Raw genomic sequence first — 24432 nt, forward strand, 5'->3', positions numbered from 1 at the left:
TAGTGGCACAACAACAACAATCTCTCCTTCACCGTCAGCAAAGCTAAGGAGCTGGTCATTAACTTCAGGAAGCAAAGTGTCGTACACACCCCTGTCTGCAACAATGGTGCCAAGGTGGAAATGGTTGACAGTTTCAAATTCCTAGGTGTGCACATCACCAACAATCTGCCCTACTCCACCCACTTTGAGGCATGGACCAAGAAAGCACACCAGCGCCTATACTTCCTCAGGAAACCTGGCTTGTTCAGATTGATGTTTACCAATTTTTACAGATGCACCATAGTAATCCCATCTGGCTGCATCACAGCTTGGTATGGCAACTGCTCGACCCATGACCGTAGGAAACTACAGAGAGTTCTTCCCCACTGTTACCAGACTCCCGAATGACCCTCTTATGGACTGATCTTTCCACACATCTTCTCTACTGAGTAGTACTACACTCCGTATACTTCACCTAATGTCCATGTATTTACATTGTGTATTTATCGTATGTCTTGTTTTTCATGTATGGAACAATCTGCTGTTGAATCCCAAATTTCTTTATCCGTCAGTCTGGCCTCAATAAAAGTCGAGATGGATTTGCAGGTATAACATTAGTTATTTTATTCAGCTTGCAAGCTAAACTTGGTCCACAGTGATACAGATAACATGTTGCTCTCTGCAGCTCCGGGACTAAGTGAATGTCCCAGACAAAGAGATCAGTGCTGATACATTCAAATGGCATCAAGTTTCACATACTCGACACCCATAGGTCATCCTATGTCCCTCCTGACCTGTTTGATCTATTCTGATTGGCTCACTTACAATCCCTTTCTCCGGCCCCTATCAATTCAGCATCACTCTCATAGACACACCTCTTCCTGCTTTTTTCCATGCGGTCTAAAATCCTTTGTCTCTACTTGCCAGAATCAAAGTGGCTTATTTCTACATTACATTAACTAATATCTCTAAAGTAACTATTTTATATCACATTCGTCACTGCCTGGACTATACACAGAACAATACTTTTCCCTGTACCTCGGTACACAGGACAAGAAACCCAAATCCGAATCCATTGCACATGATACTCTGGCTTTCATTAGATAGAGAAGAATGGAACCTTGTGAAGGCAATCTCATTCAGCAGGATGACAGTGGAGATGCTTGGAAGAGGATGGTGCCATCACCGTGTCAAAGGTTGCAGACATTAGAGAAGGGAAAGTTCACATTTGTCAAAGACATATAGGACATCATTTGTGATTCAAATGTTGAGTTTTGGGAAAGATAGGCACTGATTTAGGAGTCAATATACTTAAGGAGTTCGGAGAGGAAAGGCAGTTTGGCGTACAGAAGGAGTTTGCATGGATGAGGGATCGGGATTGTTATTTTTGTGGAGGAAGTGATGATGGCAGAAAATCAGGAACAACATAACCTTAAAATCAGAGCCGTCATTCAGGGGAAATGTAAGGAAACATTTCTACACATAAAAGGGTGAGAGTGGTAGAAGTGTGGAACTCTCACCCACAAAAAGTGGCATATGCTAACTAAATTAATACTTTTAAATCCGAGATATGTAGATTTTTGCTAACCAAAGGTTTGAACTATGGTGGATGAATTGAGTGAGGATTTGGATCGGCTATGTTCTCATTGAATGGTAGAACATGCTCAAGCGGCTCTACTTGTAGACTCCTGTTCCCACGCAGTGTTAGTTAATCTACTGGCACCGAGTCAAGGTTCAGAATTATCTAACTTGGCATTGAGTCTTGCTCTTGCGAATGAAGTTCACTTCTGCAACATTGAAGAACTGAAGTACATTAAAGTAATTCTAAGCCCAAGAAAATATTAGGAGTGACAGTATTTTACTAATCCTGCTGTTAAACAATCGGCTTTGATATTCTACACTAGAGTGGCTACAATCTAAGTATTCTATTAAAATATTAATTTTGATTAAAAGATGTTTTTAATAATTATAGGTGAAGGGATTCCCTCAAAAACAAGCAATTGCCACCTGTACCACATGACCTACACTGTCACTCAGGAGAATGCAGATGAAACCTCAGGACAAGAAAATACAAGAACCACCGGTTGTCTTCCACTGCCCCCTCACAGCTCCAGGGACCCGGGTTCAATTCCGACCTCTGGTGACTGTCAGACGTTTGCACATTCTCCCAGTGTCTGCGTGGGTTTCCTCCGGGTGCTCCGGTTTCCTCTCTCAGTCCAAAGATGTGCAGATTAAATGGATTGGCCATGCCAAATTGTCCCTTAGTATCCAAATATCAGGTGGGATTATGGGGTTACAGGGATAGGGCGGGTGATAGAGCCTAGGTACGGTGCTCTTTCAGAGGGTCGCTGTAGACTTGTTGGGCTTAATTGCCTCCTCTGCACTGTAGGGATTCTATAATTCTATGATACTTTTACAGCCTTTCCAATTGCAAAATATTTTGTAAGAACTTGAACTTGTGTAAAAGCGCGACACAATGCTACATGCACAAAGTAAATATTTTGATGTCCTCCATCCATTCAAAGATTGAAGTTTGCACCCATTTTAAAAAGGTTCTTTTAATACTTAAAGAAACTTTTGAGTTCAGGGTGAACAACTTTTTTTCCAAACTCTCTGTTCACAATGCATCACATCCATTGGGGGAGGGGGGGGGGGAAATAGGGGACAGGGGAGTCAGGTTAAAACTCACTGCTATATTTCACACCTGAACACCGAGAGACAGCCGAGCTGCTTTATATAGACTTAAGACTCCCAAGTCCAGATTAAAAACCTGAGAGAGGATGGGGTGTGGGTACGAGTGACAAAGCAAGTGAATGAGAGACAGAGAAAAACAGCAGTTACTGCAGTCTGAAGAGGAAAAAAAATGTTTCCCTCTGTTAACTCTGTGGAAAGCTTGTCCAGTTCTAAAAGAGAAGGAGCCCACGGTGATTTAACGACATGTTTCTGAAAGATTTATTCTTGCAAGGCTGGGAGAAGAAACCAGAGTGGGCCTTACTGCTGAAGGTAGATTCAGAAGTTCAGATCTGAGGAAGGGAACCTTCCTTGGTTGCTGGATGTTACACCTTGAATGGGGCGAAATGAAAGCCAGTAGTGATTTCAGCCTATTCTCTGAAAAGACTAATGCTGTAATGTAAATACACGGTGTGCGGTTATTGTTCATGTTGAAACATTAAGGTTCTCTTTTCTGTAGTCCAGAATATTTGTTGCCACCAAATGTTTTGCCAATATTGATTTTAGTTTGTTGCAGTAAAAGACCAAAACTGAAATCTCATGTGATTTCTTTAGGTTGGTCACGAGTAAAAAGGTATTGAGATCTCCAAGAGGATCATAATAAGCATGATGACTTAAAAAAACACAAGCATGGTGTGTTTGTTCAATCATAAAGGGTCCCAAGAACGACCCCACGAACAAATGAGATGCTGTCGTTTTTTTTTCTGGCCCACCGAGGCTGCACTTGCATCATTTCCTGCACAAACGAGCAGAGTAGGAAGAGATCGGGACGCCATTTTTGAATACCGCCCCGATCTCCAACCCCCCCCTCGGACACCCAACCACAGTCTCCGGACCTCTCCCCCACTGCTCCAAATGACCTCTTACGGGGTCCTCGAGCAACCCCCCCTCCCCCAAATCACCCACCCCTTAAGAGCAGGGCACTGCAGGGCATGGGCAACCAGGCACCAAGGTACGCTGGCAGAGCCATGGCAGCCCAACAACACGGAGATCCTCCATTGGCTAACCCAACAACATGGATAGCCTCCATCGGCCTCCCCCCCCGCCCCCTCCCCCAAAGGGCCGTCACCCCAGGTCCACGTTTGTGTGGACCACTGCTAAACAATGCCAGGGCAAGTTCTCCCAGGCACAGGAGTTCCCAGGACTTGGGGAATCGGGCACAAAGATTTAATTGAGTCTAAAGGCAATGTCTCACAAGATCTAGATAGATCTCACGAGGTGTTCCAAGCGTCATAAATCTCACGACGTCTCTCGCGAGATTTGACAGCTTCGTCGCATCACCAACTCAGGTGCAACGAGGCCATTCACTCATAGCCAAAGTCTCTCACTGTTACAGCGCACAGCAAAATATTTGATTAATTCAGTGAGAAAAATTAGTTGCTTAAAATGCACAAATCAAGAATCTTCAATAGATTCGCAGGAAGGCTACCTTGGAACATGTCACACCTTACATTGGATTTTACACTGTGATTCACAGGCCTCCCATGCTGGTACATGCGAATCAGGAAGCATTTGGTGGTGCAACAGCTGCTGTGCATTTTTCCTGCAGTTTTGAGGACTGATCAATGTGATGTAGATTTAACTCCCCCTCACTCTTAGGGGTCACAAATCTAAGTTAATACTCAAATGCACACCGAGGACATACAGCTGAACTAAGAAAATACCGTTGAAGCTTTTCACCTTACACTCATCATGACAGATACAAGAATACCAACTTTTAAAAGAAACAATTTATACTGTATGAGGAACCAGTCCTGATTTGTTGGCAGTGGAATGGTCAATACTCAAGTACAAGTTCTGTACTACCAAACAACTACTGAAGAAGTGCTCCAATAACAGAGGTTTTGCTTTTTAGATGAGACACTAAATTGAGACCTTGCCTGTTCACTCTGGTGGTTATATAAAAGGTTCCACAGCACTATTTCAATGAGCAGGGAAACCATAATGATCTGTCACAATGACCTTTGAAAGTTATAATTGCACCAGGTCTTCTGTGACAGTTCAGTGAAGAAATGCAGTTTGATGTTGCCTTTGAACCACAAGACCTAGGCATGGTCTCTGGATTGTCAGTTAGTTTTCAGCCACGCAATGGTGGGGCAATATGACTGGCTTCAGTGTCCCATTGAGAAAAAGCTCCATGCCCTGGTTAATATTAGCATCACAAAAACAGATTATTTGGCTGTGATGTTTCTGCTTGTGGGATCTTGCTAATCAACACACCACACAATGGAGGGTGTCTTCAATGTGAAGATGGGACTGCATTTCCACAAGGACTGCATGGTGGTCACTCCTACCAATACTGTCATGGACAAATGTGTCTGTGACAGGTAAGATTGGTGAGGATCAGGCCAAGTAGGTTTTTCTTTCATTGGTTTCCTCACCACAGACCCAGACTGGCAGTCTTTTTGGACTCGGTGAGTAGTTGTACTATTGAGCCACTCTTGGTAAGGAGTATATGTACCTTTGCCACCGTCAGTGCCTTCTGCAAGTGATAAACGACATGGAAGAGGACGGGAAGGGGGACATTGACAGCGGATGGTAACCAGCAGGCGGTGTTAACTGGCAGGAAGGGATTTAAAGATGAAGAATTTTAAATTGGAGCTATTGAGGGACTGAGAGCAAGTGTAGGTTAGTGAGGACAATGGTGATGGATGATTGGTTGGGACTTGGTGCAGAGATAACACTGGCAATGGGTTTGGGGGAGAGCTAAAGTTTGCATAGAATAGGAGGCCGGCCTTGGAAAGTCAACTCAAATTGCATTTTATTTATTCAAATAAATTGTCTTATATAGCACCGTTAATGTTATAAAACATCCCAACAAATTCCAGAGGAGCCAAATATAACAAAATTTGATACTAGCCAGATGATTAAAAGCTTGGTCAAAGAGTTAGGTTTTAAGGAGCGCCATAAAAAAGGAAAGAGTAGAATGGCTGAGGAATTTAAGGAGGAACTCGGGAACGGAGGATCATGCAGCTGAAGACATGGTCAACAAAAATAGTGGAATAATTGAAACCAGGGATGTTTGAGAAGTCAGAATTCAAGGAGCAGATATCTAAGTATCTAGCAATATCTAGGCGGGCTGTAAGGCTGGAGGAGATTAAGAAGGAGAGAGTGGCAAAGTCATAGAGTGATTTGAAAACCAGGATGAGAACTTGAAAGTCAAGACGTAGCTTAACCAGGATATAACCCAGGTCAATCAGCACCAGGGTGTTTGGCAAATGGAGCTTGGTGCAAGTTAGAGCATGTGCAGAGGGGGAGCTTAAGATTATTTCATATTTACAGAGGATAGAATGTGGGAAGTTGGCCAGGAATAGTCAAGTCTTGAGGCAGCAAAAACACAGATGAGTTGAGGCAGGAGCAGAGTCAGGTGTCTGAAAAAGTAGGCGGGGACTAAATGATCAGGTAGCTATCCCATGAGAAGCTCAATATGCAGTCAAAATTGACACCAAGGCTACAAGCTTCAGGTTCAGCTTCAGACAGTTGATGGGGAGGGGGGGGGGGGGGGAGAGAGAGAGGGGAGGGGGATGGAGACAATGGCTGGGGTACAGCGTCGATAGGGCGTGAGAAGGACAATGACTTTAGGCCTCCCAATATTGAATTAGGAGAAAATGTCTCTTTATCCAGTACTGGATGTCGAAAAGCAGTCTGATAATTTAGAGAGAGTGGAACAGGTGGATGTCAGGCTAAATGTGGAAACTAACACATCGCTTTTGGATGCTGTGTCACCGAGGGGCAGCAGATAAGAAATAGGAGTGTCCAAGGGGGCACCAGAGGTAATGGTGCAGAGGGAAAAGGAGTCATGATTTTTCTGGCTAGGATTAGCTAGATAACAGAACCAGATGAAAGCAGTTCCACCCACCTAGCTGGGTGACAGTGGAGGGGCGTTGGAAGAGGATGGTATGGTGTCCTGTGTCATAGGTTACAGAATGAGGCTACAAACAGAATGAAAAGGGTGAAGCGGGTTAGTTTGCCTTTGTTACAGTCACATAGAATGTCATTAGCATGCTACAGGAGAGAATATCAAAAGGCAAAATATGGTTTCAAAATCAAAACTGCACTCCCAGCCACTCATTACACTCAGACGTGCCCATTTTATAGTGCAACTCGTGGATAGCAAAAATCCATTTTCCACAGCACCCTCCACATGTGATCTGGGACGTATGTGCAACCCAACTGTGTATATCTTCTTAATCAGACTAAAGAATCCTTATCGAGAAATCAGGCTGAATCAATATGCTCCATTTAATGTCATATTTTAGATAGAAAGGAGGGGGAAAGAAAGATGGGATTGAGGGAAAGATACATTTTTAAAAAATATAAATTTAGAGTACCCAATTCATTTTTTCCAATTTAGCGTGGCCAATCCACCTACCTGGACATCTTTGGGGTGTGGGGGTGAAACCCATGCAAACACGGGGAGAATGTGCAAACTCCACACGGACAGTGACTCAGAGCCGGGGTTGAACCTGGGACCTCGGTGCCGTGAGGCAGCAGTGCTAACCACTGAAAAGACACATTTTTTAACCCCCGGAATAATGAAAAGCTAAAGAAACCACGCTGCATTTTTAAAAGTTAATTTTCCACTGTCAGAGAGCTTATTTGGAAGTAATCAAGATTATCGTGTTGTTAATAGTTTAGATGCAATTAAGCCTCAACTACTCCCGTCACGTTTAGTGGAAAAGTGCTACAAATTCAAAGCTTTATGTACCTCAGCAAGTGCAACTGATGTGGAGGAGCAGGATCACACAAAGAGCAACTTCCCAATTTCCACACAATTAACTGTGCATGTCGCCAGATTGTTTGTATTACTGTGAGCACTGGGACATACCATTATTTCTACTACAAATTGCAGCCAATCTGTTGTAGTGGTGTCGGTCAAGAGATAAAATCCTGATACTGAACTTTCCTGCTCCTATGGGATCTTCTTCTATGGCCTGAACGATTTGAAGAATCATGAAAAAGTCTTCTTCATCTCTGCAGGTCAGCACCCCTGCCTCTAGTACTGGACTGAAGTCTCAGTGTAAGACAGGGCTTAACACTCTGAAGTGGAACTGGAATCCTCACAATTTCTAAATTAGGAGGTGTGGCCATTGTGCCGAAGACAAGACAAATATTTACTATGACAATCACACAAAGTCAACAAATTCTAAAAGAAAAAAAATGAAAACACCATCTCCTGAAGTGTGGAGGGCCTAAATTCTGCCCGACTTCTGATTCGATGTCGAGCTTGGTGGACTGTAACAACATTTGATGCATCCCTTTAACCAACGAGCACTTTCTTCTGACTGATATTTGCTTAGTTTCTCATATTCCTTAGACATAACACATACCTCAAGTAAAGACAGCATTTAGTTACGTGTAACCCATGAAATAAGTGTCACAATCGCAACAACAGCATTAATAAAAAGAGCAGAAGCCGTCCGTAACCTGAGAATGAGGGGGCTACATGCTCTCTCTTTTAGGTAGAGGATTTCCACCTAAAACTAAACAGAGGCTAATAAAGTGAACGCACCAACACGATGATCTGTTCAGTTCTCCGCCGGAACCCGGGAAATGTCCAACGTAGGTGTGATCTGCAATGACATTCAAAACAAATAATCAAACCCATGCAGTTGCATCAGCTAAACTTCCCACGGGCACATGGACGTCCACACACACACACACACAGATGGATTTGCATGGCTTTCCTAAAAACAACTGGGCGCACTTTCCACAGGCGTCCTGTCATTTTCACGCCGAGCTAACTTACAATGGAGCAGATGCCAACAGGATTTTTCTCATTCCCGCACACGCAGCGATCAGTTTGCATTTTATTTGAACGGGAGAAAACTGACAGGAGTGGGAGGGGTTGTGGGAAGGAGTGAAGCGAGTGGATTGAGGGAGGGGGGAGGTGGATTGAGGGAGTGGGTGGAGGTGGATTGAGGGAGTGGGTGGAGGTGGATTGAGGGAGGGGGGAGGTGGATTGAGGGAGTGGGTGGAGGTGGATTGAGGGAGTGGGTGGAGGTGGATTGAGGGAGGGGGTGGAGGTGGATTGAGGGAGGGGGTGGAGGTGGATTGAGGGAGGGGGTGGAGGTGGACTGAGGGAGGGGGTGGAGGTGGACTGAGGGAGGGGGTGGAGGTGGATTGAGGGAGGGGGTGGAGGTGGATTGAGGGAGGGGGAGGTGGATTGAGGGAGGTGGATTGAGGGGGAGGTGGATTGAGGGAGGGGGAGGTGGATGTGGATTGAGGGAGGGGGAGGTGGATTGAGAGAGGGGGAGGTGGATGTGGATTGAGGGGGAGGTGGATGTGGATTGAGGGAGGGGGAGGTGGATGTGGATTGAGGGAGGGGGAGGTGGATTGAGGGAGGGGAGGTGGGTTGAGGGAGGGGTATTGGGGGAGGAGAGGGAAGGGGTATTGGGGGAGTGAAGGGGGATTGAGGGTGGAAGGGAATTCCCTGACTGCAGTTACAATGTAACGAGCGGGGATCGAACCTGCAATGTGACAAAACACTGACAAGTACGGCGGCCGGCACCGACCATCGCGGGCCGACACATTGCCGCTGCCAAGCGCATTCCCCCCGCTCCCTGGGAAGGGGGGAAGCAGCGTTTTCAGCTGATCTCCTGTCCTGGAGCCTCCCACCACCCTGAACCTGCAGAGCCATCGCTGCGGTTAAAGTGACAGCAGCAACAACACACACCCACCCCAAACCCCCAACACCCGCGCAATGTTAGGCGGCCATTTAAAGCTGTTCCCCCACTCCCCTGCTCGCTTACAAAATAAATACAGGACTAATCCTGGTATATGAAACATTAAACGTCTCCAGTCAATCCCGGAGCTGCTCAAGAGGGTTGAACCCAGCCCAGGTGCTCAGGAATTACCTGCGTGCGTCCGCTGAAAGTTGACTTTCAAAAGTGGCCCCTCCTCACATCAAAATTCACAAACATTGACACGCCTTCGTTGCCCCCTCTTTTTACAGGTCAAGATTTTTTCTTTTTTAAACCCCTCGCCCTGGAGGCAGGGGAAAGGCTTCGCTCCTCTCACAGAGTGTGCGGCGATCTATCTTGCAGCTCCATGACAGCGCTTGTCCCGAGCTGACCCCGGCCACTGGAAGAAAGCGACCTTGAGCCCAGAGCGGAGCTCCGCTAGGGGGGGCCCCAGTGTGGAGCTCCGCCAGGGGGAGCCGCAGAGAGCGACCGCACCGCCGCCACATGACCACACAAATCACAGACAGGAGCCCAGAGACGCCACAGCAATGCAGGAAGGGCTCAGCAACATGTACCTGCATTCCCCATACAACACTGCCAACAGGCGAGACGCCCTGCTGGCAGTGTTAAGGCGGAAAGTATATTCTTTTAAAACGTTGTGCAGAATGTGGTTATATCACGGTTGCACATCTTTTACGTTTTCCCGTGATATGGTCCACTCGCCGATTTTGACACATACTTTGTGAATAATGCATTCGTTGGGGTGAGAATGGAATATTTTACATCCTTTTACAACCCGTGGCATCAGCAAGAAGGCATAAGTACAGAAGTCCTTGTTTTGCACTCTGATCCGCAGAGCCCCCATGGGTAAAATTCCCCGACACTTTTGCGGTTTCATGTACCAAATTCGAACCACCTAATTCCCGGGATGCTGGCGGCGAATGGTGAGGATGTGTCGCGCGTAGACCTCGTTCACGGGCCGTACATGGAGGCGTTCGAGCATCGCGAGGGCATCTGCGTAGGAGGAGGCCTCGTCGAGTTGAGCAGAGATTCAATGGCTCACCCGTGGGTGGAGGAGGCTCAGCTTCTGTTCGTCAGTGACGGAAGGCGTGGAGGCGACTGCGAGATAAGCCTTGAAGCATCGAAGCCAGTGCAAAAAATGTATTTCGTCTCCGCGGCCTGCGGATCGAGTTCCAGTCGGTCAGGTTTGAGGGCCGATTCCACAGTTGCGTTTAAGTTGATTAAATTGATGCGACCATCAATTCACTCGAGACAAGAGTAAAGGTAAACCATGGCTTTAATCAACTTAGACCAGTGCCTGCCTGCAACTGATCCAATACTGTGCACCGCCTACAGGTCGACTGCTCTTTATACCCCCCTCAAGGGGCGGAGCCCATACATGTCCCAACATGTGCCGCTATGGACGATGTCATACAATGGTCCATAGGTGGAGCCCACACGGGCAACAACACAGCATAGATGCAAATACAAAGGCAAAGCTTGGTACAGATACAGTGGTGGATTATTAGTATAATACATTCACCACAGGAAGTTAGGGCTAGAAGTGCTGCCAGATTCAAATCAAAGTCTCTTGGGCTTTGTCAAACATATCTCAACTCCAACCTCGGCTGGACTGTTTCCCCACCTCCAGCAGCCTCTAGGTGACAGTTCACATTAATGCTGAATGAAGATTTGCTCTTGTTGCTTTTAATCCTTTGCTCACTCGGAATGGTAGGAGCGGTTTTGTTATGGCTACAATGGAATTTAAATTCAGTTCAATAAATATGGAATAAAAAGCTAGCATTATGTAAAAGCAAATTACTGCAGATGCTGGAATCTGGAACGAAAGAGAAAATACTGGAAAATCTCAGCAAGTCTGGCAGCATCTGTAGGGAGAGAAAAGAGCTAACATTTCGACTCCGATGACTCTTTGTCAAAGCTAACAGACAGAGAAAGTGGGAAATATTTATACTGTGGAGTGAGAATGAAAGATGAATCATAGCCACAGAAACCCAGGGAAACCGGGTGCTAATGGCCACAGAAACCAAGGGGAAGGAGTGCTAATGGCAGTCCCCAGAGAGAACAAAAGGTGTGAAAGGTCAAACAGCAGAGAAACTGACATCAGAGGGTGAACTGTAGATGTGGGGGGAGGGAAGCAAAGAGGAGAAAGGTTAAGGAAAAGTGGATAAGATTGGGGGGGGGGATTAAATATATATTAAGAAAGAAAGAAATGGTGAAAGACAGTTAAAATGAAATGGGATGAAAACAAATGGGTCGAGGTGGGGTCGAGCTGATCACCTGAAGTTGCTGAATTCGATGTTGAGACCGGAAGGCTGTAGCGTGCCTATTTATGGCCACCTTGGCCAAGAGCACAATTGTGAGGAGTTAAGGCCGCCAAATGGGTCCTCCACAGTGATGAGATTTTCTCTTCAATTACCTTTTAATATAGCCTAATAAGCCACTCAATTGTCAAGGAAGTGATTCACTACCTTTGCATTAGGAATGGGAAATAATTGCTGACTTGTCCAGTAATGCCCATATTTTGTGAATGAATAAAAAACAAAACCAAAATTAAACCCAACCAAATCCATTTTATATCAGATCTTTAGCGTTGACTTTTGCACCAATTGGTGGACAAGCAAAATGGTTGACTTCTAATTCCCCACCCACGCATGTTTCCTGGACAGGACCTTGTTCATTGTGTGGGTGGTATAGCAGTGATCAAGCTGCTGCCTGCTGATTTACATGGCTGCTGCTGCAGCGTTTAAAACACTGCAAGTGATTACATGAGAACATCTTTTGGCATGGCTTTAGACAACAGTGAAACGATGACTGATGCAGAAAAGTGGTGGGGTGTTTGGGGTGGGGGGCAATTCAGCAGCAGCCCTGCAGATGTATCAGTGTTTTAGTCGATGTCCTTCCAGAAGAAATCCATAGAATCCCTACAGTGCAGAAAGAGGCTATTCAGAGTTTTGTGAGAGGACCTACCGCAGGTCGCCGGAGGCTTGATGCGCTGATAAGAGTGGAAGAGCTGACCGGCGCCCTCAACAGCCTTTCCAGGGACAAAACCCCAGGACTGGACAGGCTGACCGTGGAGTTCTTCAGGGAATTCTGGGATGACCTGGGGAGTGACTATGCGGGATCCTGGGGGAAAGTAGAACGAAAGTAGCAAGGCTGCCAAAGAATGGGGATCTCGCCATCTTAAAAACTGGCGACCGGTCTCCCTCCTCAGCACGGACTACAAGATCTTTGCCAAGGCCATGTGTTTACGCCTTGGCACCGTGCTGGACCACATGCTCCACCCTGACTAGTCCTACATGATGTCAGGCCACATAATCCACAACAACATCCATCTGGTCTGAGACCTGGTCTATCATTCCCAGAGGGCAGTCTGTCGAGCGCCTTCCTGTCCCTTGTTCAGGAGAAGGCGTTTGATAGGTGGATCACAAATATTTATTCGGGGCTCTGTAAGCATTTGGGTTCAGGACGCATTTCGTCGCCCGGATCCAACTTCTGTGCACTCCGCTAAGTGTCTCGTTAAGGTTAACAGGTCCCTGATGGCACCCCTTCACTTTGGGAGAGGTGTTCATCAGGGCTGCTCCTTGTTTGGCCAACTCTATTCTTTTTGCGTGGAGCCTTTCCTGCGCCTCTTCAGAGGAGCTTGTGTGGACTGGTTCTGTGTGGGCCGGGCATTGAGGTGGTCCTCTTGGCTTACACTGTTGACATGCTCCTCATGTTCACTGACCCTGCTGACCTGCAGAGTATGCGAGAGTGCCAGACTATGTTATCTACTGCATCCTCTAACAGGATCAACTGGGCCAAGTGTCCCAGACTCCTGGTCTGTCCGTGGCAGATGGATCCCCTCCCAGAGGAGCTCAGGCCTTTCACCTGGAGCAGGACCAGCCTCCTCTACTTGGCCTGGCTGAGGAATCCTGGCTGTCTAACTGGCAGGATCTGGAGGCCAAGGTCACCGCTCGCTGGACATGACTGTTCCCGGTGCTGTCTTACAGGGGTTGGGTTCTCGTCTTAAACCAGCTGATAGATTCCATGTTGTGGTACCGCCTCCATGTTGTCGTAATGGCTGGTCACTTCGACCCCTCCCCCCGACTTTGTTACAAGGCTCCAGAGAATGCTTGTAGAGTTCTTCTGGGACAAGAGACTGCATTGGGTCGCTGCTGAAGTCTGAGTCTCCCGTTTAGGAAGGGTGGCCAGGCACTGGTGTGCCTTTGCACCCAGATGGCGGCCTTCCGCCTTCAGACCCTGCAGCGATACCTTTACGTTGAGCCCCCTCCACGGTGGTGTGCCCTGGTAACGCATTTCTTCCGCCAGGTGCGCGGCCTGAATTATGACATGCAACTCCTGTTCATAGATCTGTAGGCACTGCCCGTGTTTTACCAGGACCTTCTCAAAGTATGGATCGTGGTCGCCTCGCATCACAGATCTCCCCTGTCAGGATTGGTGGCTGTCGTCAGGGAGATGCTACTCAGGAATCCGCACCTCCACCAATACCATTGAGTGGCTGGTGGAGGAGCGAGCTGTAGCTGCCAGGGTGACCAGGATCGATGATGTGCTGGGTGACAGATGAGTGGTCTGGATGACACCCCACGAGTTAGCAAAATGCACAGAAGTGGACGTCCGGCCCGCGGCCAAAGCCATCCAAAACCTCAAGACGGTCATGCTCGAACTCGATGCCACTCGCGGTTTGGAGACACATAGGTGTGCGGTGGTATCCTGTCTGAACGAACCCCTGCTCGGGCAGAATTCCACATTGGCCCCAGACCCCGAAACCTCCCTCGGGGCCTGGAGACCCACAATCCTAACCATCTCACGGAAATGCCCTCCGTGACTTTTTGCAATGCATGGTGGGGTTTCCTGTAGTGCTGCTTCTGCACACCCTTCACCTCCTTACCCTCGCCCGTCACCCAGACACACCATGGCGTGCCTTGTTGCCATCCGGCGGTGGAGGTCCATCTATGGAGGAGTCCTCAATCTTGGGGACCGAGGTTGGAGGGTGTTGCATGCAGCTGTGCCGCATAATCACCGATTGCACCAGTTCACAAACTCCCCAGAAGCCTGCCATTTTTGCGGCCATGTGGAGTCCGTGGACCACGTCGATGTTACGGGTTGTAGGTTGCACTCCCATTTTAGTTTTTTGACCAATCTTTTGTTGAAGTTTTGTTTGCACTCCAGCCCACGCTCCTGATCTACGGATACCCGGTGCGGAGAGGGGCAGGGAATGCGGAAGACCTCCTTGTGAACCTGCTCCTCAACCTAGCGAAATGTGCAAATTATAGGTCTAGGAAGCGGGCGACCGAGGGGGTTATCCAACCAGACTGTCTGCCCCTCTTCTGCGGCTAGACTTGCAGCCAGGTGTCCCTACAAAGGGAGCATGCGGTGCCCACGGGCACCATTGAGGCCTTCAATGCCCGGTTCCCCCCGCAATGGTTGGAGTGCTTTATTGACCCCTTCAATTCATTTCATTTGATGCTTTTAAGTTTTGTTGATCTTTATTATGTTCGGACAGTGCTCCTAACAGGAGCAGCGCTTTTGTCTTTGTTCTTAAGTTTGTTTCCTTTCTTCAGTTTCGTTGACCTCAAAAGAGAGTGGCCAATCCACCTAACCTGCACATTTTTGGACAGGGAGGAAACCCACGCAGCGATGGGGCGAATGTACAAACGCCACAGAGTCACCCAAGGCCGGAAGTGAATCCGGGTCCCTGATGCTGTGAGGCAGCAGTGCTAACCACTGTGCCACTAGGAAGAGAATGTTTCCTACGAGCAGGGTCCATGAGTGCATAGTCCATATTTTATTGGCACACATTTCATAGAATTTACAGTGCAGAAGGAGGCCATTCGGCCCATCGAGTCTGCACCGGCTCTTGGAAAGAGCACCCTACCCAAGGTCAACACCTCCACCCTATCCCCATAACCCAGTAACCCCACCCAACACTAAGGGCAATTTTGGACACTAAGGGCAATTTATCATGGCCAATCCACCTAACCTGCACATCTTTGGACTGTGGGAGGAAACCGGAGCACCCGGAGGAAACCCACGCACACACGGGGAGAACGTGCAGACTCCGCACAGACAGTGACCCAAGCCGGAATCGAATCTGGGACCCTGGAGCTGTGAAGCAATTATGCTACCCACAATGCTACTGTGCTGCCCCATTTGAGGAAGAAGGTTAATGACCTCAGAAGTTTGACCATGGTAAGTGCAGATACTGGGCTGGATTCTCCATTTCTGAGTCTTTCACATCAGAAATACCGCTGCCAAACCCGCGCCGATTCCGCTACCGGTGAGGGGCTAGCACCGGTGCCACGTGGAACACCATCGATTCCCATGAAAAACGGTGTGGGATTCACCGGGTCTGGGATCGACACTCGCAGGGCTGACTAGCTGCAGCCACGCTTAAACAATGCACACCCCACACATTGATTGGGGCCGAGAAGGGGACAGGTTGCAGTGGAGCGTCCATACAGCTGACGGGTCATCTGCGGCCAGAGGGCACCAATGGGAGGTGCCCCAGGGGGTCAGCTATATGACCCAGGGCACCAGGTCTGAAGCGGGCTGTCAGCAGCAGGTGCAGCCGCATGGATGCCTTGCCGGCTGCGGTAATGGTGTTCCATACCCGTCCACCCCAACCCCACAGACCACTTCCTGGCCACCCCCCACCACTCCTCCCAGCCCTGGCAGAAGCCCCTCCCGGCCAGCGGCACGGCTGTCAGCGAATTATGAACACTGTCCATACGTCCTCTCAGCAGCCACCACGCCAGGTTCACGATTTGTGAGAGGACACGTGGACCGTGCTGTCGGGAACTCGGTCCATCGGAGACGGAGCATCACGGGTGGGCCCACTAATGATATGCGAATGGTGTTGCAACTACACGCAGTGTGCATCGCATTGACACCATTTTTGATGAGGCAAAGCATCGCGATTCAGCGTCAACCCAGCGCCTACCGTGATATCGGCGTCAGAGCTATTCTCTGTCGTGTTGGGTGTTCTGTTGCACAAATGATCCTACACGGCTGTAGGTGGTACAACTCTGTTTTATTATCTTAACAACGGTTACAACTAACTGCTGGCTTGGGTACGTGCTTCACCAGCTAACCTGTGGACCCAGCCCTATCACTATCTTAGTGAGGCACTCAGCACATGGCCTATGTCTAAGTGGCACGCTGTGAGCTCTGTGCTCTGAGCTATCTCCTGGTAGAATGAGCGGGAACTGTGGTTTTCCCTGTTTTATAGTGCGTGTGCTCTCACTGGTGATTGGCTGCGATGTTATGTGTGTGCTGGTTGGTCCAACTGCCTGTCCATCAGTGTGTGTGTGATTGCACCATGATATGCTGATCTGGATATCATGACATCCCCCCCTTTGACAAGGATATGTGCCTACATGCTAATAAATAGAAATGTGTACTGAGTGCATCTGAGTATGTGTGTGCAATATTTACAACATGTACATGAGGCTGAACTATATACAGAGGAAGGTGTCAGGTGCAACAGAACAAGGAGGTTGTACCAATAACAGAACAAATGCAATCAGCAAACGACGAGAGAATTGCAGCACGGTAGCCTTGTGGATAGCACAATTGCTTCACAGCTCCAGGTTCCCAGGTTCGATTCCGGCTTGGATTACTGTCTGTGCGGAGTCTGCACATCCTCCCCGTGTGTGCGTGGGTTTCCTCCGGGTGCTCCGGTTTCTTCCCACAGTCCAAAGATGTGCAGGTTAGGTGGATTGGCCATGATAAATTGCCCTTAGTGTCCAAAATTGCCCTTAGTGTTGGGTGAGGTTACTGGGTTATGGGGATAGGGTGGAGGTGTTGACCTTGGGTAGAGTGCTCTTTCCAAGAGCCGGTGCAGACTCGATGGGCCGAATGGCCTCCTTCTGCACTGTAAATTCTATGATAAAACTTCTGGAACAATGAACGACAAGAAAAGAAACTAGTTAACAGTACTGTAAAACAATTCAGTGAGTCCAATGTGCTAACAGGCTCAGAAGTCAAGTCTCTCAGGTGGGCGACGAATGGCAGGAAGCTCAACAAAGTCGACATCAGGGACAATAGGAGGGCATGGCACCGGTGCATGATCTCGTAGCGAGCGCGGAACCAGACGAAGGGCCCACCGATTACGGCGGCGAATGGAGCCATCAGGCATGCGAACCAGGAATGAGCGGGGAGTCATGTGGCGGAGAACCTCGGCGGTTGCCGACCAGCCACCCTTCGGTAGGTGTATGCGGACGTTGTCTCCAGGCGCCAGGGCAGGAAGATCAGTCGCCCGAGCGTCATGTGCCACCTTCTGCTGAGCACGCTGTTGTTGCATTCTTCGCAATACTGGAGCATGGTCGAGGTCAGAAGCATGAATTGACGGCACAGTGGTTCTGAGGGTGCGACCCATCAACAGCTGGGCTGGCGAGAGTCCCCTGGACAGTGGGGCCGAGCGATAGGCCAGCAGGCCTAAATGGAAGTCAGATCCTGCATCAGCAGCCTTGCAGAGGAGCCACTTCACAATGTGGACGCCCTTTTCCGCCTTGCCATTCGACTGAGGATGCAAGGGACTAGACGTCACGTGTGTGAAGTTGTATGAAATGGCAAAGGAAGACAATTCTTGGCTTGCAAAGCAAGGCCCGTTGTCAGATATGACGGTGAGCGGAATTCCATGGCAAGCAAAGGTTTCTTTGCATGCCCGGATGGCAGCTGATGACGTCGTGCCGTGCAGGCGTATGACCTCCGGATAATTTGAGAAATAGTCAGTCAGAATGATGTAGTCCCTGCCGAGCGCATGAAAGAGGTCCACGCCCACCTTCGCCCAGGGGGACGAGACCAACTCATGTGGCTGAAGGGTCTCAGTGGGTTGCGCCGGCTGAAACCTTTGGCAGGTGGGGCAGTTGAGCACCATGTGGGCGATGTCGTCGCTGATGCCCGGCCAGTACACAGCCTCTCGGGCCCTCCGCCTGCACTTTTCAACTCGGAGATGGCCATCGTGCAGTTGTTCGAGGACAAGCTGGTGCATGCTGTGTGGGATCACGATCCGGTCCAACTTCAAGAGGACACCATCAATGACGGCCAAGTCGCCCCGGACATTGTAAAATTGTGGGCACTGCCCCTTGAGCCACCCTTCCGTCATGTGGCGCATCACACGTTGTAGAAGGGGGTCAGTCGCAGTCTCACGGCGAATGTGGGCCAGACGTGCATCAGTGGCCGGCAGATTGGCCGATGTGAAGGCTACTTGTGCGTCGACCTGCCAAACGAACCCCTCCGATTCGGGCGGTGTTTTAACCGCCCTGGACAGAGCATCTGCGATGATGAGATCCTTCCCCAGGGTGTAGACAAGTTGGAAGTCGTACCTCCGGAGCTTGAGCAGAATGCGCTGGAGGCGAGGGGTCATATCGTTGAGGTCCTTCTGAATGATGCCGACCAGGGGGCGATGGTCAGTCTCCACTGTGAACTGCGGAAGACCATATACATAATCGTGAAACTTGCCGATGCCAGTCAACAAGCCTAGGCACTCCTTCTCAATCTGCGCATAGCGCTGTTCTGTGGGGGTCATGGCCCGCGACGCATAGGCTACCGGGGCCCATGATGCGGTGTCGTCCCATTGCAGGAGTACCGCCCCAATGCCAGACTGGCTGGCGTCAGTTGAGATCTTTGTTTCCTGTGTGGTATCGAAAAACGCCAGTACCGGGTCGGTGGTGAGCTTGACCTAGAGCTCCTCCCATTCACTCTGGTGTGCGGGCAGCCAATGGAATTCCGTTGTCTTTTTGAGCAGGTGGCGAAGAGCAGTCGTATGCGAAGCAAGGTTAGGAATGAACTTCCCCAGGAAGTTGACCATCCCGAGAAAGCGCAGCAGTGTCTTCTTGTCTGACGGCTGCTGCATGGCTGCGATGGCTGCCACTTTGTCGGCATCCAGCCGGGAGATGTGGTCCCCCAAAAACTTTAGCTCAGTCTGGCCAAAAGAGCACTTGGCTCGGTTGAGGCGCAGGCCCTGATCTCGTATCCGTTCAAAGACACGCTGGAGACGACTGATGTGCTCCTGTGGTATGGTGGACCAGATGATAATGTCGTCTACGTAGACGCGTACCCCTTCGATGCCCTCCATCATCTGTTCCATGGTGTGATGGAACACCTCAGAGGCCGAGATGATGCCGACTGGCATCCTATTGTAGCAGTATCTGCCAAATGGAGTGTTGAAAGTGCACAGCTTCCTGCTGGACTGATCCAATTGAATCTGCCGAAAGCCCTTGGAGGCATCAAGCTTGGTAAATATTTTTGCCCGAGCCATTTTGCTCGTGATTTCTTCCCGTTTGGGTATGGGGTAGTGTTCCCTCATAATGTTGTGATTCAAATCTTTCGGGTCGATGCAGATCCGGAGCTCGCCGTAGGGCTTCTTGATGCACACCATGGAGCTGACCCCTGGCGTTGGCTCCGTGATTCAGGAAAGCATTCCTTGGTCCTGCAGGTCCTGCAGCTGCTGCTTGAGGTGGTCCTTGAGTGGTGCTGGGACCCTACGAGGTGTGTGAATGACCGGGGTGGCGTCCGGTTTGTACGTGTAGGGCAGTGTGCCCATGCCCTCGAAAACCTCCTGGTTGTGGGCGAGGAGTGAGTGGAGCTGCGCCCTAAAGTCTGCATCCGGGAAATCGGACGTGCCTTCTGGAGACAGAGTGTGTACCCGCTGAACGAGGTGGAGGATCTTGCACACCTGTGCGCCTAACAGAGAGTCCTTCGAGGATCCAATGATTTGAAATGATAATGTGGCTTTGTGTGAGTTGTGTGTAACATCGAGCTGGCAGGACCTCGTGGCCGGGATGACGTTTCCATTGTCGTCAACCAGCTGACAGTGGGATGGCAGAATCGGTGGTTTAACCTTCAAGGTTTGGAAGGCTGACCATGCGAGGAGATTGGCGGAGGCACCACTGTCCAAGCGAAATGTGATCTGTGATCGGTTGACCATTAGGGTGGCACACCACTCATCGCCCGGATCAATGCTGTGCACTGGCAGCGGCTGGTGGTTCCAACTTGGGGACATCCGGTTCTTGTGGATGACCGCAATGCGGAAGGGCTCCCTGTCTTCGGTATCGCTGGTCTGCATACTGTCTGGATATGACTCAGTGTAGGGGGGCTGAATCGCCCGCACGTCCCTGCGAGGCTGGCGGAATTGTTGGGAGTTGGCAGGTTGAGCTGCTCGACAGCAGGCAGCATAGTGGCCCATCCTGCCACAGCGGAGGCATTGTCGCGCTTTGGCCGGACATTGCCGCTTTAAGTGGGCGGAGCCACAGTTGCCGCACGTTGTGATGTCATGGCGTTCGTTGCGCCACCGCGCATGCGCGGTGCGGTCCTGCGTAGAGCGCGCCTGCGCATCATGTCCCTCTGTGTCAACGTCCCCTCTTTTGGCGCGTACAATCGCGGGAGGCCTCGGAAAGCGCGCAAAATGGCTGCCCTCGTCCGGGCCGCGGGCCGGGAGGAACTCGATCGACTGGACCCGCTCCGCCTCGTAGGACCCGTGCCATGCCGTTTAGGCCGCCTGGATTTGGGAGTACCGGCTGGTTGCGTTCTCATGGAGGACGCGGGTCTCGATGGCAGTCGCTAGGGTGAGGTGCTTTATTTTAAGGAGCTGCTGGCGTAGGGTGTCCGAGATGACCCCAAAAACTATCTGATCCCGTATCATGGAGTCGGAGGTGGCCTCATAGCCGCAGGACTGCGCGAGGATACGGAGGTGTGTTAAGTAAGATTGGAAAGGCTCATCCTTACCCTGCAGGCGCTGCTGGAAGAGGTACCTCTCAAAGCTCTCATTGACTTCCACGCTGAAGTGTTCGTCGAACTTGAGGAGCACCGTCTTATATTTTGTTTTGTCCTCGCCTTCCGCGAATGCCAGGGAGTTGTAGATGTGGATGGCGTGTTGCCCCGCCATGGAGAGGAGGAGGGCGATCTTCCTGGTGTCCAATGCATTCTCCCTGTCTGTGGCTTCTAGGAAGAGCTGGAAGCGCTGTTTAAAAAGCTTCCAGTTGTTGCCAAGATTTCCAGCGATTCGGAGCGGCTGCGGCGGGCTGATGTTTTCCATGGAGCAGGATGGCGGATTTCTGAAAGGGTGCAGGTAGGTCTCACAGTCGCTGGTTAGCTTCCACTACTGGTATCATGTCGTGTTGGGTGTTCTGATGCACAAATGATTCAACACGGCTGTAGATGGTACAACTCTGTTTTATTGTCTTAACAATGGTTACAACTAACTGCTGGCTTGGGTACGTGCTTCACCAGCTAACCTGTGGACCCAGCCCTATCACTATCTTAGTGAGGCACTCAGCACATGGTGTATGTCTGAGTGGCACGCTGTGAGCTCTGTGCTCTGAGCTATCTCCTGGTAGAATGAGCGGGAACTGTGGTTTTCCCTGTTTTATAGGGCGTGTGCTCTCACTGGTGGTTGGCTGCGATGTTATGTGTGTGCTGGTTAGTCCAACTACCTGTCCATCAGTGTGTGTGTGATTGCACCATGATATGCTGATGTGGATATCATGACATTCTCCGCCTGATTGCAAGCACCAGTTTTGCCGTTGGCTAATGGAGAACCCCGCCCTCTGTTTCCCCATGCTCTTTGCATAGGGATGATAGGAATTCTTTTCACTTTATCTCCCATGCCATTATGGTCTTGTTACCTGGGTGACAAGAAAACTGTCTTTTACATAGTGAATAATCAGAAACAATATTGTACCATTCAAGCTCCAGATCAACATGAGAACTCCTATTACCTACCAGAATAGGTTTTGGAAGTTTTAAAGGAAACACTTTAAATGAAACCTGTAACTACAAGCCTTCCAATAATGCATGCAGGCATGTAGGTGATAAGAACCCATGCCAATATCGTTCTTTAAATCTGCATTCTCTCATTGCAAAGAGAAAGGTAATAGATGACTAATAATCTGTCAGGCCTGTCTGATTAGAGCAGGCTTGTCCAAGGTATGGTCTGAGGGCTGGGTGTACCCCGTGAAGCCCCTCGACAAGGCCCCCGGAGACCATTTTCAAAATTCTTGTCAACCAGCTGAGCTTCAATGCAGGATTCTGCTTGGAGCTGTTCCTTCAATCAGATGCTGGTTCTCTCCCATGATTGCTGCTGATAGGCTAGACAGATTAGTGAGCAGATAAGCTGCAAATGAAAGAGCGAAACAGCGGGCTGGATTCTCCGCCGGCGGGATCCTCCGCTTTGCCGGCAGCCTGGAGGTTTCCCAACGGCATGGGTCTGCCCCACAATGGGAAACCCCATTGACCAGCCATCGAAAGGAAGAATCCCAACGGCGTGCTGCACTAGAAATCTGGCTCAGCAGGACAGGGAAACCCACCCAGGATGTGATTCAGCCTCCGCATTGCCCCCAGCACAGAACCGTCAGCAAGAGTGGCCTTCGCAGGAAGAAACTCCTCGGGCTCCAAAAAAACAGGAAAGTGCTGGTGAATAGCAGGCTGAATATTGGTGCTAGAGCCACTGAGAAACACCCTGCCAAATGCATCTACAAGCAGACTTTAATTTAATATTTGTCTGCTAAATCGCGCCCACATTCTCTGATTGATGGATTTGTGAACAGTGTGCTGAAGGCTGATGTGTGAGAGAAACATGTGTCGAGGTTGGAGCCCAGGGGTACAAACTTCGCTAGGCCCGGAGATACAAACTGCGCTAGGCCTGGACCCCGGGGGTACAAACTGCGCTAGGCCTGGAGCCCGGGGGTACATACTGCGCTAGGCCTGGAGCCCGGGGGTACAAACAGCGCTAGGCCTGGAGCCCGGGGGTACAAACAGCGCTAGGCCTGGAGCTCGGGGGTACAAACTTCGCTAGGCCTGGAGCCCGGGGGTACAAACTGCGCAAGGCCTGGAGCCCGGGGGTAAAAATTGCGTAGGCCTGGAGCCTGTGGGTACAAACTGCGCTAGGCCTGGAGCCTGGGGTACAAACTGTGCTAGGATTGGACCCCGGGGGTACAAACTGCGCTAGGCCTGGAGCCCGGGGGTACATACTGCGCTAGGCCTGGAGCCCGGGGGTACATACTGCGCTAGGCCTGGAGCCCGGGGGTACATACTGCGCTAGGCCTGGAGCCCGGGGGTACAAACAGCGCTAGGCCTGGAGCCCGGCGGTACAAACAGCGCTAGACCTGGAGCTCGGGGGTACAAACTTCGCTAGGCCTGGATCCCGGGGGTACAAATGGCGCAAGGCCTGGAGCCCGGGGTTAAAAATTGCGCAGGCCTGGAGCCTGTGGGTACATACTGCGCTAGGCCTGGAGCCTGGGGGTACAAACTGTGCTAGGCCTGGAGCACGGGGGTACAAACTGCGCTAGGCCTGGAGCCCGGGGGTACAAACTTCGCTAGGCCTGGAGCCCGGGGGTACAAACTGCGCTAGGCCTGGAGCCCGGGGGTACAAACTGTGCTAGGCCTGGAGTCCGGCAGTACAAACTGCGGTAGGCTTGGAGCCCGGGGGTACAAACTGTGCTAGGCCTGGAGCCCAGGGAGTACAAACTGCGCTAGGCCTGGAGCCTGGGTGTACAGACTGCGTCAGGCCTGGAGCTCGGGGGTACAAACTGCGTCAGGCTTGGAGCCCGGGGGTACAAACTGCATCAGGGCTGGAGCCCGCGGGTACAAACTGCGTCAGGCCTGGAGCCCGGGGGTAAAGACTGTGCTAGGCCTGGAGCCCGGGGGTACAGACTGCGCTATGCCTGGAGCCCGGGGATACAAACTGCGCTCGGCCTGGAGCCCGGGGGTACAAACTGTGTCAGGCCTGGAGCCCGGGGGTAAAAACTGTGCTAGGCCTGGAGTCCGGGGGTACAAACTGCGCTAGGCCTGGATCCCGGGGGTACAAACTGCGTCAGGCCTGGAGCCCGGGAATACAAACTGTGTCAGGCCTGGAGCCCGGGGGTACAAACTGGGTCAGGGCTGGGTCAAGGCTGGAGTCTGGGGGTACAAACTGGGTTAAGGCTGGAGCCCCACCAGCTACAGTCAGTCTGAAGCTCGGGGTGCCAGGCGTGGCAGTGCTGGAGCTCGGGGTGCCAGGTGTGGCAGTGCCAGAGCTCAG

The 24432-nt window shown here is 50.4% G+C and overlaps 1 protein-coding gene across 4 annotated transcripts in view; it reads right to left on the bottom strand.

The window, feature by feature from the left end:
• LOC140425235 (thyroid hormone receptor beta) overlaps positions 1-10135 on the bottom strand; it is a 322477-nt gene extending 312342 nt beyond the window's left edge. For all 4 annotated transcript variants that reach the window (XM_072509314.1, XM_072509315.1, XM_072509313.1 and 1 more), the window contains exons 1-2: positions 9567-10135; positions 8222-8282 (exon numbers count right to left, since the gene is read on the bottom strand). The gene's annotated coding sequence lies outside the window, so the exon portion shown is untranslated. The remainder of the gene's footprint in view (positions 1-8221; positions 8283-9566) is intronic.
• Between the last annotated feature and the right edge of the window lie 14297 nt (positions 10136-24432).

Source organism: Scyliorhinus torazame, chromosome 6 (assembly GCF_047496885.1).
Source record: "Scyliorhinus torazame isolate Kashiwa2021f chromosome 6, sScyTor2.1, whole genome shotgun sequence".
Taxonomy (NCBI): domain Eukaryota; kingdom Metazoa; phylum Chordata; class Chondrichthyes; order Carcharhiniformes; family Scyliorhinidae; genus Scyliorhinus; species Scyliorhinus torazame.